This window comes from Pleurodeles waltl, chromosome 9, assembly GCF_031143425.1.
Source record: "Pleurodeles waltl isolate 20211129_DDA chromosome 9, aPleWal1.hap1.20221129, whole genome shotgun sequence".
Classification (NCBI taxonomy): Eukaryota; Metazoa; Chordata; class Amphibia; order Caudata; family Salamandridae; genus Pleurodeles; species Pleurodeles waltl.
In genome coordinates, this window is record NC_090448.1 from 816,918,934 (window position 1) to 816,936,375 (window position 17,442).

The following is a 17,442-nucleotide window of genomic DNA, read 5'->3' on the forward strand; positions in this document are numbered from 1 at the left end:
TTACTTAAATAGAATTTGTGTAGGTAGAATTCTGCACTTAGCCGAGAAGAATTTCATGTGGTCCTCCTCCCAGACATTGAGATGCATATTAAATCCCATTTCCTAAACCCTGCCAGGCTTGCCATGTGGTTCAAGGATTTGCCACAACTCAGTGGTCTCGTGGGCCAATGTTTGATCCCAGCCCATGCACTGCAGACTCTTTTTCCATGCCTCCATCACCACTCCAGGGAGAAAGGTATTAGACCACTATATACCGCAAAACGAACCTGCCAATCCCATGTTTCTTTCATATATTGGTAAACCTCACTTAATTTCCAGTATATTTAGCCAATGCAGAGCTAAACCATAGAAACAATCTCATGAATGCATTTATTATTTTATTAGAAAAAATATTTTCCATTTTTTTTACAATAATAAAAATATATTTTTGGCAGATTTTATATATTTACTGTTAAGTGCTATTTCTTATCTATTGAGCTGTTCCAACAATGTATCATAACATAGCTACTACATATACCCACATTCTTTACCAATGATCACATGCCTCCCCCAACCCTCCCTTGACATTCAACCCTAAAATCCTAATTACTCAAACACATTCATACACAAATATATAGCATCACCCCATTAAAATCAACTCAATATCTTCAAGGTCTGGGCATTAAAGTAGACACAGGCAATATATTTCACGCCCCCTTCTCAGTCTTCAATTTCTACAAAGCATAGTTTGCAACTTTTCAATAACTAGTATTATCTAAAGAACATAGGGGGTCATTCCAACCTTGGCGGTAAAAGCCACTTACCGCTGTCAGAAGACCGCCAACATACCGCCGCGGTAAACCGCCACGGTCATTCTGACCCACAACAAGCAAACCGCCAATATACAGACATCCACAAAAGTCCGCCACACCAAAGGCCAGCGAGAAACTGGCGATGGCCAAACCTCCACCGTCACGCCAACAGAAATACGCCCACACTATCATGACACACGAATCCACGCGGCGGTCTCTCACCCGCGGTAATCCATTGGCGGTACACACCGCTGCGCTCAAAATACACACACACTTACAAAACACAACCACATTGGACAATTCAAAATACACGCACCTGATACACATACAAACACCACTCCCACACACCCAACACAATATAAAACACAGACCCACATCACCCACAAACCCCCACTCCTACCGAATCGGGACCACGCACTGAGAAAAAGAGAGCTGAGCACCCATACCCGCATTTTACTATCACCCAGCAATATTTCCACGCACTTCACACAACACACCAATACACATCACCACACAATACACCCCACACATCATCCACACCACCCCATGGCACCGCAAAGACACCCCAGGTTCTCCGAGGATGAACTCAGGGTCATGGTGGAGGAAATTGTACGGGTAGAGCCACAGCTCTTCGGGACACAGGTGCAGCACACCACCATTGCCAGGGAAGATGGAGCTATGGAGCAGAATAGTCGATAGGGTCAACGCTGTGGGACAGCACCCAAGAAATAGGGACGACATCAGGAAGCGGTGGAACGACCTACGGGGGAAGGTGCGTTCAATGGTATCCAGGCACAACATCGCGGTGCAGCGGACTGGCGGCGGACCCCCACCTCCTCCCCCAGAACTTACAACATGGGAGGAGCAAGTCTTGGCGATCCTGCATCCTGAGGGCCTCGCAGGAGTATCTGGAGGAATGGACTCTGGTAAGTCAAATCATCACTACTTCATCCCCTCCACCCCACCAGCATACCAACTCATACCCCCACCCTCACCCTCACCCCCATCACATCCTGCTCCTTGCAAATGTCTCACCATCACAGCCCACCCATCCCAACACCAATCCCTGCATGCGACCACAAAGCATGGACACCCATCACCAAAGCATGCCCACTGCACATACCTATCCCCCACCAAATCACCGTCACAAAAGCCCCCACACAGGAATGCCAGCACTGGGGTACAAGGGCACCCACCCATTACACGCTATGGCACACACAAATGCAATAACCATACTTTTATACCCCTGCAGTACCCGAACGCCACATCACCGCGCAGGAGCGTCCACAAATGTCCACTCCACCCCCAGAAGAGGCCCACAGTGAGGACAGCACCTCTGCCGACCTGGATCTAGATGACCAGCCCGGCCCATCGGGGACCTCGGGACAGTCGGTTCCCCTCAGACAGCCACAGGCCATAGCAGACCTTCCCCCCTCTGGGAACACCAGCACAGCACCCACCCAGTGGGCCCATCCCTCTGTCCCCAGGACACATCAAGCAGCAGTGTGTCCACCACTACAGGCCACCCAGGTTAACCCACCACCCCAACAACAACAGGGACCTGGGGGCAGTGGTAGTGGGCACACGGTTCAGGGGACAGAGGCCCAGGGAAACAGGGGAACTGGGAGGGCTGCTGTGCGACAGGGGGGGGACAGGCCCAGGGAACCCACTCTCCACGAGGCCCTCTCCTCCATCATGGGAGCCTACCACCACTCCCAGGAGACGATGGCGACGGTCCTGGCCAGGTTTCAGGAGATCCAGCTTCTGCAGGAGGAACAGTATTTGGGGTTCAGGGAGGAACTACGAAACATCAGTTCCGCCCTGGCCACCATTGTAGGGGCTCTGAATCAGGTAGTCACCACATTGCGGGACACTGTGGCACCACAAAGGGCCCCTGACACTAGCATGGAACAAGAACTGCCTACCACCTCTGCCGGCGCTAGTGGACAGGAGGCCCCGCCACAGGACCAACAGGCCACCAGCACCCCACCCCCTGCAGAAGGAGAACCACCCCGCAAGCGGGCCCTGAGATCCAGGAAGAAGACAGAGTAAAATGCCAAGACCCCCGCCAGGAAAGGATACCTCCCTGATTGTCATCCCACTGTCCCACATTTACACCCTGTCCATTCTTATACTGCCCATGCTCCACTTTCCACAGGCATTTGGACAATGCGTCAAGAAAAAGTGGGGGGATTAGGAGGAATAAAGGTCCAGTGTATATCCTCCAAGATAAGCTAAATAATAACGTAATACACTGTTCCTAAGTAAAGCCAGGGGACTGTAGGATGAGTGCTCTAGGATCCCATAAATCAGGAGCACGAGTCCTCACACACCCGATTGGGTGTCATGCTTCATCATCGGACAAGCTCCTCGTCAGACTGGCGCTGCAATATCTGACGGGCACCACCCAATGGGGGGCTCTTTGCCGGAGATCTTTTCGATGATGCCGCTCTTGCCCTCAAGTCGGTAAAGGGGGAAGACAACGCGGAGGGTTGGGAAAGGGATATAAAATTGACTCTGGACCCGGTATCGTATTGGCTTTTTATTCTATTAATGGCGGGTAAAGGTCAAGATTAAAAAAACTCAACAAAAGAGTGAAACAGAGGTAATGCTCAACCACTCTTTCACTGTATATGACATAGTGGTGGGTCAAGAAACTACAGGACCCCATCTCTGTATTGGGTCGACATGTTTCGCGTCTCAGTGGTCCATATGGATCCGGTGACGCTTCCTCAGGACCTAGTATAAAAGAAAACTCCTCCAACTATAAGCTGAATTAGCTAATAAGAAATCAGGACTGACAGTCAAGACAGTAGATAACGTCAGTCACTTACAGTCATACTTTGTGGCCATAGGTTCAGTTCCTATTCGTCGCCCTGGAAAACAACAATATATTAATTGCAGAATAAATGAAAGCTAAGTGCGTGACAAACTGAGTGGCAAACGGTGATGGTGTGGTGATAACAAGTCCATGCCAAAAGGAAAAAAAGAAGAAGAGAGACTGTGTATATATGCTTACCCTCCCATTGAGAGTAAGGGCTTCCTGGGATCACGCGGACCTACAACCAGATGCGTATACCAAACTATTTGTTGCATAGGAAGCAATAAAACATAGGGGTGAATCACATTGATTGAAATAAAAACAATGTACATACCCCTGTAACATTAAAAAGAAAGTCACAGTATTAACTCTCATGTAGAAATCTCAATGAATATCAAGTTACACACTAGGGACTTAAAAATTGCTTCAAAATAGTGTTATAGAAGGGATAATACATTAGAAAGTCCCATAATCTATCTTCATTCATAGTTACAAGAGCTATCACAGCGCGTAAAAAATGATTAGGGTTGATAAAATCTATTAACAAATAAATGCGTACATGATTGGCAGCATCACTAAGGTCAGTGAGCTAATCACTTGGCACAACACGAAGCTCGGATGTTAACAAACTCTAATAGTAAAGGTCCCAAGTGTCTGCAGGCAAGCTGGTTCTCGAGCGTAACAAAGCTAACACTCGAATCGGGTTATTTGTTAAAAAATTCCACACAAGTATAGCGGCGGACAAAGTACACTTACTTCAGGTGTCTTGGTTGCGAGTAGGGGCACCTACCCTCGTCGCGCTCCCGGAGTTAACTGGGAGACGCGACCGGGGCTGTATTTCAAGTCCGCGCTTGAATGGAAAACAAGGCACCGGTGTGCGCGTTGCCGGGGGATGCTGACGCGTCCCCGGCAGTGCGGCCGGTCATCACAATAGAAGAAGGACTCAGCAACCTCGGAAAACATAAGTCGGAGGTGGCGGCCATTATTAAGAGGAAAGCCCATATGTTGATACAGGGGTGACAAGTAGTCACCACGTCAGCCTATTAAGCAAGCTATTGAGATGAAGCTCATCTCAATAGAAATACAAGCTGTGTGTTGTAGTCTAAAAACGGTCGTCTAGAGGAAACAATCAGTAGGTAAATTAAGGGTGTGCAAAAAAACTGCATGTCACTCTAGTATGCGGCACTAGTACATTCTAAGGTAGTAGAAGTGGACTAATCCTAGTCTTGTATGGGAAATGATGCGGCTCATGTTTCATCTGCCTTTCATATAGTCATAAGGGGTCTCACATATCTCATGTACCTTTACTAATGAATGAAGAAAGGGAATTTAACGAGAGAAGCTCGTCCAAGGGATGTCGTCATTTAATCCCTTTCGATGTGTCCCCAATTTATACACCCAGCGCTGTTCTAGTTCAAAAAGGTAGTCAGTGTTTTTTGTGGGGCATGTTTGTAATACCACCCACCACAAATCATCTGGGCTGTGTTGTGCCTCGATGAAATGGATACTCAGTTTCGTCGAAGTCCGTCCACAGCGAATGTTGCTGCGGTGTTCGTTGATTCTAATCTTGACTGCTCTAGTGGTCATCCCTATATATTGTAGACCGCAAGGACAAGTGATCAAATAGACACAAAACGTAGTGTTACAGTTAGTATGTTTGAGCAGTCGCCAGTTGCCTATTGGTGCTAAAACAAGATTGTCTAATCGTTTCGTTAGTGTGCAGACGTTGCAATTGCCACACGGATAATGTCCAGTCACTGGAGGTAAATCCCATAATGTCCCTTGTTTCTTGGCTGATGTCTGTGGTTTAGGTCGCGTGTGAATAAGCATATCTTTCAGGTTGGTCGTCCTTTTAAAAGCAAAAAGTGGTTTAGGGATGTTCTCTCCACCACTGCACAAGATGTTCCATCTTTTATTGACAATTTTTTTAATAGTGTTAGACAGTGGTGTGAAGGTGGTGACACAAGTTAATTTATTCACTGGACACCTAGGGGCCGTATGGAGTAGTGATTCTCTATCACTATATTTGGCTCGTTTATAGGCGGTATTGACCACATTGGTGGGATAGTGGCGGTCACCTAATTTGTGTTTCAGTTCTGTAGCTTGTAAGTCAAAGGACCGAATGCTGCAACAGTTACGGCGTAGTCGCAGAAACTGACCAAAGGGTAAATTGTCCCTAAGTGCTTTGGGATGGAAACTCTCGTATAGTAGTAGACTATTACGATCTGTAGTTTTATGATAAGTGCTTGTCTTTAATTTACCTCCATCCATACTGATTGTCAGATCCAGAAAAGGGATCGTGGTGGTTGAAACCGAGGAGGTAAAATGTAAAAAGGGATTCAAATTGTTAATCCACGTAGTAAAGGTTGTCACTTCGTCAATGTGGCCCTGCCAGATGACTAAAATGTCGTCAATGTATCAGCGCCATAACTTGATGTTGTCGTAGAAGGGATTAGAGTCAGGAAGTATGAATCGTTTTTCAAAGTCATACATATAAAGGCATGCTAAGCTTGGAGCGAAAGTGCTGCCCATCGAGGTCCCTCGAATTTGATGAAACAGAAGATCTTCAAACTGGAAGAAGTTCTCTGTCATGGCTAGGGAGGCACAATGCATGATAAAATGTGCAGGTGTGGCAGACTGTAAGGTAGCAGTGAACAAAGCTGATTCAACTACTGACAGGGTATCTTGTTGTGGAATGTTGGTGTACAACGCTTCAACGTCTAAAGTAATCAATGCTTGAACAGTATCAGAGGTATTAATGGATTCAATCAGTTTGAGAACATCTTTAGTATCTTTCAAATAAGTAGAAGATTGCTGTACAAGGGGTTGCAAAAAATGGTCGCAGAATGTCGAGAGGGGTTCAAGAATTGAGCCTATACCTGAGACTATAGGGCGACCGGGAGGAGGCATTTTCCCTTTGTGGATTTTAGGGAGGCAGTAAAAGTAAGGAATTCTAGGACATGGTGTGTCTAGAAAATCAGCTTCTTTTTGTGTGATCCATGCATTACTCACAGCCTCATTTATCATACCTCGAATTTCTGTTTGAATTCTAGTGGTTGGGTCATTGGTAAGCTGTGCGTAGTAAGTAGAGTCACTAAGGAGTCGAAGACACTCCTGTCTATAGTCAACTGAATTCAATATGACTATAGCTCCGCCTTTATCTGCTGGTTTGATGGTAATGCTACTATCAGCTGCCAGTCTCTTCAGAGTATCGTTCTCATCTTTGGATAAGTTACAATAGTGATGCTTATGCACCTGTGATACTAATAGTCTGGACTCTGCCATGGACAATCCTCCACCATCACCCCTCACCGATGTGCAATCACCCACCAATATAGAGCACTGAAATAAACACAGGTATTGCACAAAACAATCAGGAGTCTGGCTGTGATTTTGTACTAATGTATTAGACATTACCGTCCCAAAATGCATATTTACATTGTGATGCCAACATACCACTGTCACACAGCTGTAGTCCATGGGGAAACAAAGCAGATGTCACGCAGTATGGCCCACATCTCTGAAATTGGAAGGGAAAGTCACAACTCAGTTACCATACACTGGGGGAAAAGGTCAGACAGTAGAGAGGTAGTAGGGGTTAAGTATATCTAATATGCCGGGTTGGAATCTTACCTGTGTGTCATTGAAAATACTGCTGTATTACTGTGTTCCTGTTGTCTATGTCGTCCTCTTCGGCTTCCTCGTCTTCACTCTCCACAGGCTCCACAGCTGCTACAACACCACCATCTGGACCATCCTCCTGCAGAAAAGGCACCTGGCGTCGCAAAGCCAGGTTGTGAAGCATACAGCAGGCCACGATGATCTGGCACACCTTCTTTGGTGAGTACAATAGGGATCCACCTGTCATATGGAGGCACCTGAACCTGGCCTTCAGGAGGCCGAAGGTCCGCTCGATCACCCTCCTAGTTCTCCCATGGGCCCCATTGTACTGTTCCTCTGCCCTTGTCCGGGGATTCCTCACTAGGGTCAGTAGCGATGACAGGTTGGGGTAACCAGAGTCACCAATTAGCCACACTCGGTGCCTCTGGAGTTGACCCATCACGTAAGGGATGCTGCTATTCCGCATGATGTACGCGTCATGCACAGAGCCAGGGAACTTGGCATTAACATGGGAGATGTACTGGTCTGCCAAACACACCATCTGTTCATTCATCGAATGAAAACTCTTTCTGTTTCTGTACACTTGTTCACTCCTGCTGGGGGGTACTAAAGCCACATGGGTCCCATCAATGGCACCTATGATGTTGGGGATATGTCCAAGGGCATAGAAATCACCTTTCACTGTAGGCAAATCCCCCACCTCAGGGAAAACAATGTAGCTCCGCATGTGTTTCAGCAGGGCAGACAACACTCTGGACAACACCTTGGAAAACATAGGCTGGGACATCCCTGATGATATGGCCACTGTTGTTTGAAATGACCCACTTGCAAAGAAATGGAGTACTGACAGCACCTGCACTAGAGGTGGGATCCCTGTGGGTTGGCGGATGGATGACATCAGGTCTGGCTCCAGCTGGGCACACAGTTCATGAATAGTGGCTCGGTCAAGCCTGTATGTCAGTATGACATGTCTTTCCTCCATTGTCGACAGGTCTACCAGCGGTCTGTACACGGGAAGATTCCTCCATCTCCTCGCATGTCCCAGCGGACGGTGCCTATGAAGGACAACAGCGAGCACAGAGTCAATCAACCCACAGGTACGTAACCACAGTTTGCACAAAACACGATTCCCAATGCATTGAATGGTTTGTATGAGTGTTGATGCAAGGCCTAGGTATGTGTGACGCAGTTAAAAGTAAGCCATGTGGGCCCTTGAAATGGCAGCTGCCTGACCTGTGAAGTGTGACAATGGGATGTGAGGTAAATGCACTGGCGTGGCACACCGTGGCGATAGGCCGTCGAAGACCGCGGCGCAAAGCAGCATTGGTTAACATTGAACCCTATGGGTCTCAGGAGCCAATGACGATGTGCGCCGGCGGTCGCGGTACGCACCACTGCGGGCGTGACTGCCATTTTCTATCTGCTTAATCACTCGATACCTGATCTTCGACAGGAGAGGACCTACACTGCAAGTGCTGCTGTGACCTCGGTCTGGAAGAGACAATGGCTCATGCGACTGGGGAAAGAGCCCCTGCCTTCACTGCTCAGGAATTGGAGAAACTCGTGGATGGGGTCCTCCCCCAGTATGCGCTACTCTACGGTCCTCCAGACCAACAGGTAAGTACACTGGGACCATGCTTTGTGGCCAATGCCTGTGTTGAGTCGGGTGGATGAAAGATGGTGGGGAGGGGAGCGAATGAGGCATGCATCAAACGACGGATGACAGGATGTGCCACATGGCAAGGGTAGGGATGGGGGGGCCACTCACATTGAGGGTGCAGAAGGTGATGACTCTTTTTCTCCCCCTGTACATTTCACATAGGTCAGCGCCCACCAGAAGATAGACATTTGGCGTGCCATCGCCAAGGACGTCCGGGCCCTGGGGGTCCACCACAGACGGGGCACCCACTGCCGGAAGAGATGGGAGGACATCCGACGCTGGAGTAGGAAGACGGCGGAGGCTCAGCTGGGGATGGCCTCTCAACGTGGGAGGGGTGCCAGTCGGACTTTGACCCCCCTGATGTCCCGGATCCTGGCGGTGGCCTACCCTGATTTGGATGGGCGCGTGAGGACATCACAGCAGACACAAGGGGGTGAGTACACTCTCATTCTGGTGACTTTGCGCGCAGTGGAGGTGTCTGGGTGGGGGAGAAGGGCTGTGGGTATCCCTAGGCCAGGGCGATATCTGTAGGCTAGGCCCCTCCGTAAGGCATGGCCCTGTGCCCCCGCCCCCCACCTCTGTAGGGTGCCAAGTACAGCTATTCATGGCCCTGTGTCATCTATTTGTGCAGATGTCGTCCATAGGCTTGTAGGCCATGTTCCACAGATTGAGTAGTGGACCCCAAGTGCGCGGCGTAGTGCAGGGGGCTTCTGTGTCTGTCCTCTCCGCCAACGGTGTCGCCAATGCATGCACTCAACATGTCTTTATTTCGCCCCCCCCTTTGTTGTCTTCCTGTTCATGTGTGCATTAGCATCATCAGGCGGAGGAGAAGTGGCATCGGAGCACGAGGGAGCTGCATCCCACATGGCCCTGGAGGGCCATGCAACGGATTACGAATACACCAGTGGGACGGAGGGCGAGGGGAGCTCCACAGCGGGGACTCGGGCAGACATAAGTGACACGGACTCGTCCTCTGAAGGGAGCTCCCTTGTGGTGGCGGCAACATCCGTGCCCCCCGCAACAACAGGTACAGCCGCCACCCAGCGCACCAGCACCGCCCTCCCAGCAGCCCCTCAGCGTTTGCCCCGTGCCCGCTCACCCAGGAAGGTGGGCATCTCCTTCGCCCCAGGCACCTCAGGCCCTGCCCCAGTCACCCCTGCTGCCCTCAGTGAGGAGATCATTGACCTCCTGAGGACGCTCACTGTTGGGCAGTCTACCATTTTGAATGCCATCCAGAGTTTCGAAAGAGAGGTGCACCAGAGTAATGCATACCTGGAGGGTATTCATTCTGGTCAGGCTGCCCTTCAGCGATCGTTCAACACTCTGGCCTCAGCACTGATGGCAGCAATTGTCCCTGTTTCTAGCCTCCCCCCTCCAACTTCCTCCACCCATACCCTATCACCTGTACCTCTGCCTATCCCAGACACACCATCAGACCAGCCTGCACACACCTCAACACCCAAGGGAAGCTCATCCAGACATAAGCACCACACATCACACAAGCATTCACCGAAGCAACATCCACATACAGACATACCAACACCCACTGCCTCCACTGTGTCCCCCTCCTCCTCGTCTCCCTCCTCCCTCCCTGTCACGTCTCCACTCACACTTGCATGCACAACATCTTCAGCCACTATGTCCATCACCAGCACACACACCAGAACCCCCGCACACGTGCAGTCACCACCCCCACTACCATTTACACGTCCCCTGTGTCCTCTCCCAGTGTGTCTGTCACCCCCTCTTTCAACGCAGGCAGCCACCCACCCAACAGCCATCCACCTCACGACAGCCTCCAGCCCAAGCACCTGCACCCAAAGACACCAGACTTAAGACTACTACAACCACAACCTCTTCCTCCACTCCCATACCCACTACACCTACCCGTCCCACTGATCCTAAAATGCTATTCCTGTCCAAACTTAACCTCTTTCCTACAACTCCCCCACCCCGTCCATCTCATAGGACTCCAGTCAGCACCTCAGCCACCACAAAACCGGGCCCTGTGATGACAGTCTGCCATGGACTGTGGAGTCCCCCACCCTCAAGGGCAGCCAGTTCAGTACAGAGCCAAGGCACGGGCAGCCCACCCCCGGAGAAACACCCGAAGATAGTCAGCGGCCGGCGCGAGAGGGTGAAAACACCAGGCACTAAAATCCCTACCATGGCTCCGGCACAAAGTGTGGAGACAGGTGGCACACCGCCCAAGGTGGGGAAGGGCCACAGGCGAACAGGGAAGGCTGGAAAGGTCAGCACGCCTGAGGAGAGCGCTATCAGCCCAGCTGGCCAGGAGGGCCCCGCCAGCCCCATCCCAGGTGGGCAGGAGGACACCAACAGGCCCCCCGCCAGCCACCCGACAGATGGGCAGGAAGGCCCCGCCAGCCACAGGACAGGTGGCAAATGACCTGCACGCCATGGCCGGATCCGCTGAACTGGGCCCTTCATCTCAAGCACCGCTGCACTGGGCCCTTCATCTCAAGCACTGCTGCACTGGGCCCCTCCGTCTCAAGCACCGCTGAACTGGGCCCTTCATCTCAAGCACCGCTGCACTGGGCACCGCCGTCTCAAGCACCGCTGAACTGGGCACCACCGTCTCAAGCACCGCTGAAATGGGCCCTACATCTCAAGCACCGCTGCACTGGGCACCGCCGTCTCAAGCACCGCTGAACTGGGCCCTTCATCTCAAGCACCGCTGAACTGGGCCCTTCATCTCAAGCACCGCTGCACTGGGCCCCGCCGTCTCAAGCACAGCTGAACGGGGCCCTTCATCTCAAGCACCACTGCACTGGGCACCGCCGTCTCAAGGACCGCTGAACTGGGCACCGCCGTCTCAAGGACCGCTGAACTGGGCACCGCCGTCTCAAGGACCGCTGCACTGGGCACCGCCGTCTCAAGCACCGCTGCACTGGGCACCGCCGTCTCAAGCACCGCTGAACTGGGCCCTTCATCTCAAGCACCGCTGCACTGGGCACCGCCGTCTCAAGCACCGCTGAACTGGGCCCTTCATCTCAAGCACCGCTGAACTGGGCCCCACCGTCTCAAGCACCGCTGAACTGGGCCCTTCATCTCAAGCACCGCTGCACTGGGCACTGCCGTCTCAAGCACAGCTGAACTGGGCACCGCCGTCTCAAGCACCGCTGAACTGGGCCCTTCATCTCAAGCACCGCTGCACTGGGCACCGCCGTCTCAAGCACCGCTGAACTGGGCACCGCCGTCTCAAGCACCGCTGAACTGGGCCCCGCCGTCTCAAGCACCGCTAAATTGGGCCCTTCATCTCAAGCACCGCTACACTGGCCACCGCCGTCTCAACCACCGCTACACTGGCCACTGCCGTCTCAACCACCGCTGAACTGGGCACCGCCGTCTCAAGCACCGCTGAACTGGGCCCTTCCATCTCAAGCACCGCTGCACTGGGCACCGCCGTCTCAAGCACCGCTGGCCCATTAGCGGCAGGGGCAGGCCCGCATCTGTGTCGGGCAGGGCTGCACGAAGCACTCTGGGCACCAGTCCCCCTCCAGAACCAGTGGAGACTGTCATCCACTTGAGAGACTGTGGCTTTGCTCTCCCCAGGATGGCACAGTGGGCAACCCACCCACTGCAGAGACTTGAGAGACTGTGGCTTTGCACTCCACAGGATGGCACAGTGGGCAACCCACCCACTGCAGAGACCTGAGAGACTGTGGCTTTGCACTCCCCAGGGTGGAACAGTTGGCAACCCACCCACTGCAGAGACTTGAGAGACTGTGGCTTTGCACTCCCCAGGATGGCACAGTGGGCAACCCACCCACTGCAGAGACTTGAGAGACTGTGGCTTTGCACTCCCCAGGATGGAACAGTGGGCAACCCACCCACTGCAGAGACTTGAGAGACTGTGGCTTTGCACTCCCCAGGATGGCACAGTGGGCAACCCACCCACTGCAGAGACTTGAGAGACTGTGGCTTTGCACTCCCCATGATGGCACAGTGGGCAACCCACCCACTGCAGAGACTTGAGAGACTGTGGCTTTGCACTCCCCAGGATTGAACCGTGGCCATGGAGGCCCCTCGTGGATCTGGCGTCGTGCACTCATCTGGCTGAGGTGCCCCCCCTCCCCTTCCCCCTGAGGTGCCTGTAGTTTTCCTATCTGATGCCCCTGCAGTGTTCTCTCCGTTGGAGTCAGGTATCCTGTGTGGGCTTTGCCCATGTGATTTGGGCCCAGCGGTCCACGGACAATGCCTGCTACAATGCTCGGACTTGTATATATATGTATATAAGTGTTTTTGATGTGTAGAGATATATATATATATATATATATATATATAATTCAGCCAGTAATACAATATATTCCAATGTTTAGAATCATTTCCTTTTGTCTTTGCATTCTTCCAGGGGATTTGGGGGGGTAACTGTGATGTATTACTGTGCATTGATGTGTCTGTTGTAGTGGGTGAGGTTGGGGGTGGGTGTGTCGCGTATGTGTGTCCCCGTAATATTTTCTCCTCCCCCTCCCCTGTGTCGTAGGTGCAGTACTCACCATTGTCTTCTGCGCCGGCGTTCGAGCTCCTGGTAGAGGAGCAGGAAGACAATCGCTGGGAGGATGTGGAGTTCGGGTTCCATGCTGTCCAGATTCCTCGTGGGGTGTATGGAGGTGAGCGTTTTCCGTTTGAAATGGCTGTTTCCGCCGTGTTTTTATCGGCGGGGCTACCGCCCCGGAAAAGGTGGCAGATTGGTGTGTTGTGATAGGGTGGGCGGTACATTGACTCCCGCCTGTCTGTTGGCAGTGACCGCCGCGCTGTTTGTTTGTCCCGCCGTGGCGGGCGGTGTGTTGATGTGGCGGTCTCTGTTGGCGGTTTCCGCCAGGGTCGGAATTAAATTTTTTTACCGGCAGCCTGTTGGCGGTTTAGCCGCAGGTTTAACACCGACCGCCAGGGTTGGAATGACCACCTTAGTTTTGTGGTTACAGCTCGAAGTCACACTTTCTGTCTAATATTAGATATTTTGTCTATAAAACCATATTATGGTGTCTACATCTGGAAGTGACACTTTCTATCAGATCATGTTCTGGTGCCATTCGGTGCTACATGGCCAGATAACTGCTCACCTTCGGGGCACCGATAAGTATGGTAAGCTTCATTCACAGCTAGAAATGGGTGGCAAACCTCAATAAAGCAGATACCAGTGAATGGTGAAACTCCAAGTTCTCAACAAATATCTATCCTCCAAAAGCTCCTTGATTCAGTTCAGAAATCACATGGCAACAAAACAATAAATAACTGGCTCAAGACATTTTGCAGATGTTTTCAATAGTTACTATCCAAAGAGAACTTACTATCTGGCCGGCTTGACCCCTTTTTACATGAAGAATACCTTTAAAACCTGGCATTTGTATAGCAGACTACTCACCCGTTAGGGTCTCAAGGCTCCGTACACATACTGCTGTCAAACCCCTCCTGGCTTTTCCCTGTGAGGCACCCACTCCTGGGCAACCTCCAGGGTGAAGCCAGGCATCCAAGCGCTGTCAGGGCCGTTGAGGAGATTAAGCAAGCTATTGCCCAGAGTTACAGAGTGGGACCCATTAATTAGATTAGGCACTGAGGCGAGAATTATCTGGTCCAAGGGAATTGAGCCCAAGACCCGCTGAGGCGGGAATTGAACCCTGGTCCCGGGCCAGATCTCTGCATCAGGGTCTGCCGCTCTAACCATTGTGCCACACTTCTTCACCTTTATAGTCCCTCTGCCATGTGTTATGGCCTTCTGCATCTTAGAGTTGTGCCATGATTGGAGCACCTAGCGTTCGTTTTCTAAATGCCAAGTGGCCGAATATTTGCGGCATAAGCCAGCATATGTTTGCAGAGGGCATGAAGATATATTCAGTAAGAGGGCTGGCCTGGTTCAGTGGTGATAAATAAGTGTACTCTAGGTTGAGATTCCACAAACACCAAACCTCACTTAAATTCAGTGCTGTTGCCAAGTCTGGGAGCAGGTAGGATTATCATATTTCTGTTCCCCATCTCCTACATAGTTGTAGCTCATGGTTAAAGACTGCACTAACGTTGCCAACAATTATCTTGGATCCTGTGGTGCCTTTATAAAAAAGTTATCCAGCTCATTTACTTTAGTGATGGGTGGGGTAGGGGGAGGTTTGCAAATGCTAACAAACTTCCATGGCTGGCCATTACATACTTAACACCATTGCTTAGCACCCTTTTTATCTGAGAGGTTTTAAGGGAGCACAAATAGAAGATTTTTTGGCACCCCATTTTTGCCCATAAAAGAAACGCTTAGATTACCCATATTACCCAACGAAAAGTCAGTTGGTATCTAGGATGCCAGTCTTCCGAGCATCAGGGTAGCAAGGGAATATCTCTTTGCAAACTGCAAGTCCACACCTTGTATATAAGCCTGTTGTTTATGCATTTCACATTTCAGGACAGTACCTTGAATTTGAGAGTTTTCTTTTGTGTCTATCTCTATCTTGGTGTAAGGGTCACATCTGAGCAAGAAAGAATGTCAATCAACCAAAACCAATAAAAAACAGCAATGCAACAAGGTGATGCTCCCACACCCCCAGGTTTTCTCCACCCTGCACTTCTAACCCAGAATCATCTTTCACTTAAACGCAGGTCCAATACCAAGGTGTATAAAACATTACAAAGAAAAATTAAACCAAAGTTCTTGTTGAAGCCCTGTTCTGAACTTTGTATTCAATAAGCACATCATCTCGTTGGCAGTCATTTTTTAGGCAAATTGGGCAAATGTCCAATCTCCACATTACACTATTAAACTGAGTGTTAATTTTAAGGTGGACTGTATGGTAGAGATTTATAGAGATGTCAGCCATTGATCATAATACGTGGAATTGCAGCAAGTTTGGTGCCGAAGAGATGGAAAGGTGGGCAAGAATTTTAACCACTGGCCCTATGTTTGTAAACACATCAGCCCTCATTACAACCCTGCCAGTCGGTGTTAAAGCAGCGGTAAGACCGCCACCAGGCCGGTGGTAAAAAAAATGGAATCACGACCATGGCAGAAACCGCCAACATAGACAGCCACTTTAACACTCCGACCGCCACGGCGGTACAAACAAACAGCATGGCGGTCACCGCCGACAGACAGGCGGAAGACAATGTACCACCCACACCATTATGAGAGGCCAATCCGCCACCTTTTCCGGGGCGGATTCAACGCGAACAAAAATACGGCGGAAACAGGACTTGGGAGGGAAAACTCTCACCTCTACACACCCCACGAGGAACCAGGACGCCATGGAGCCGTAACTCCAAATTCTCCCTGCAATAGTCTTCCTGCTCCTCTACCAGGAGCACGACCGACGGTGGCGACGACCACGGTGAGTAGTGCACCTACGACACAGGGGACGGGGGAGAGAAAAGAGAGTGACACACACACGCAACACCCCCACCCTCACACACAACAACACACACACTGGTACATGCTGAAACATTACATTTCCCCCCAAACCCCCCATGGAAGAACGCAAGGACAAAAGGAAATGAGTTGAACGATTGTAATCAGGAAAAATTAATTACTCACAAATATATATACACTATTAACAAATATGTACACCAAGAATTCAAGTCCAGGAACTGCACCTACATAGTCCGTGGACCACTGGGCCCAAAATGTATGGGCGAGGCCCACACTCAATACCCAATCCAAACGGAGAGAACACTGCAGGGGCATCAGATCGAAATAAAACAGGCACCTCAGGGGGAAAGGGAAGGGGGGGCACCTCAGCCGGATGAGTGTATGACTCCAGCTCCACAAGGGGGCTCCATTCCCATAGAGGTATCCTGGGGAGTGCAAAGCCACAGTCTCACAAGTCTCTCCAGTGGGTGGTTTGCCCACTGCTTTATCCTGGGGAGTGCAAAGCCACAGTCTCACAAGTCTCTCCAGTGGGTGGTTTGTCCACTGCTTTATCCTGGGGAGTGCAAAGCCACAGTCTCTCAAGTGGATAACAGTCGCCACTGGTTCTGGAGGGGGCCTGGTGCCCAGAGTGCTTTATCCTGCCAAGGACAGAGGTAGTGGATGTGATACTCCACTGGTTCTGGAGGGGGCTTGGTGCCCAGAGTGCTTAATCCTGCCAAGGACAGAGGTAGTGGATGCCTTTCTCCACTGGTTCTGGAGGGGGCTTTGTGCCCAGAGTGCTTCATCCTGCCAAGGACAGAGGGGGTGGATGCCTTTCTTCACTGGTTCTGGATGGGGCTTGGTGCCCAGAGTGCTTCATCCTGCCAAGGACAGAGGTAGTGGATGTGATACTCCACTGGTTCTGGAGGGGGCTTAGTGCCCAGAATGCTTCATCCTGCCAAGGACAGAGGTAGTGGATCTGACACTCCACTGACGGTGGGGCAACATGGAAGCTGTCCAGGCCCCTGGAACTGACCACCAGCCTCGTACGAATGACCACTGGGGATGGCAGCCATGTCTGCGGTGGTGCCAGTGGCACAGGATGTGGCAGGGCTGCTGGCGGTGCTGGCAGCGGGCTCAGTAGCGGCGGTGCGTGCGGCTCTCATTGGGCAGCGGTGCTGGTGGGGGTCTCACTGAGCTT

General features: G+C 51.1%; 1 protein-coding gene across 2 annotated transcripts in view; it reads left to right on the forward strand.

The window, feature by feature from the left end:
- The window catches only part of ITPKC (inositol-trisphosphate 3-kinase C), a 627,543-nt gene that overhangs the window by 106,724 nt on the left and 503,377 nt on the right, over positions 1-17,442 (forward strand). The gene's annotated exons all lie outside the window — the stretch shown is intronic.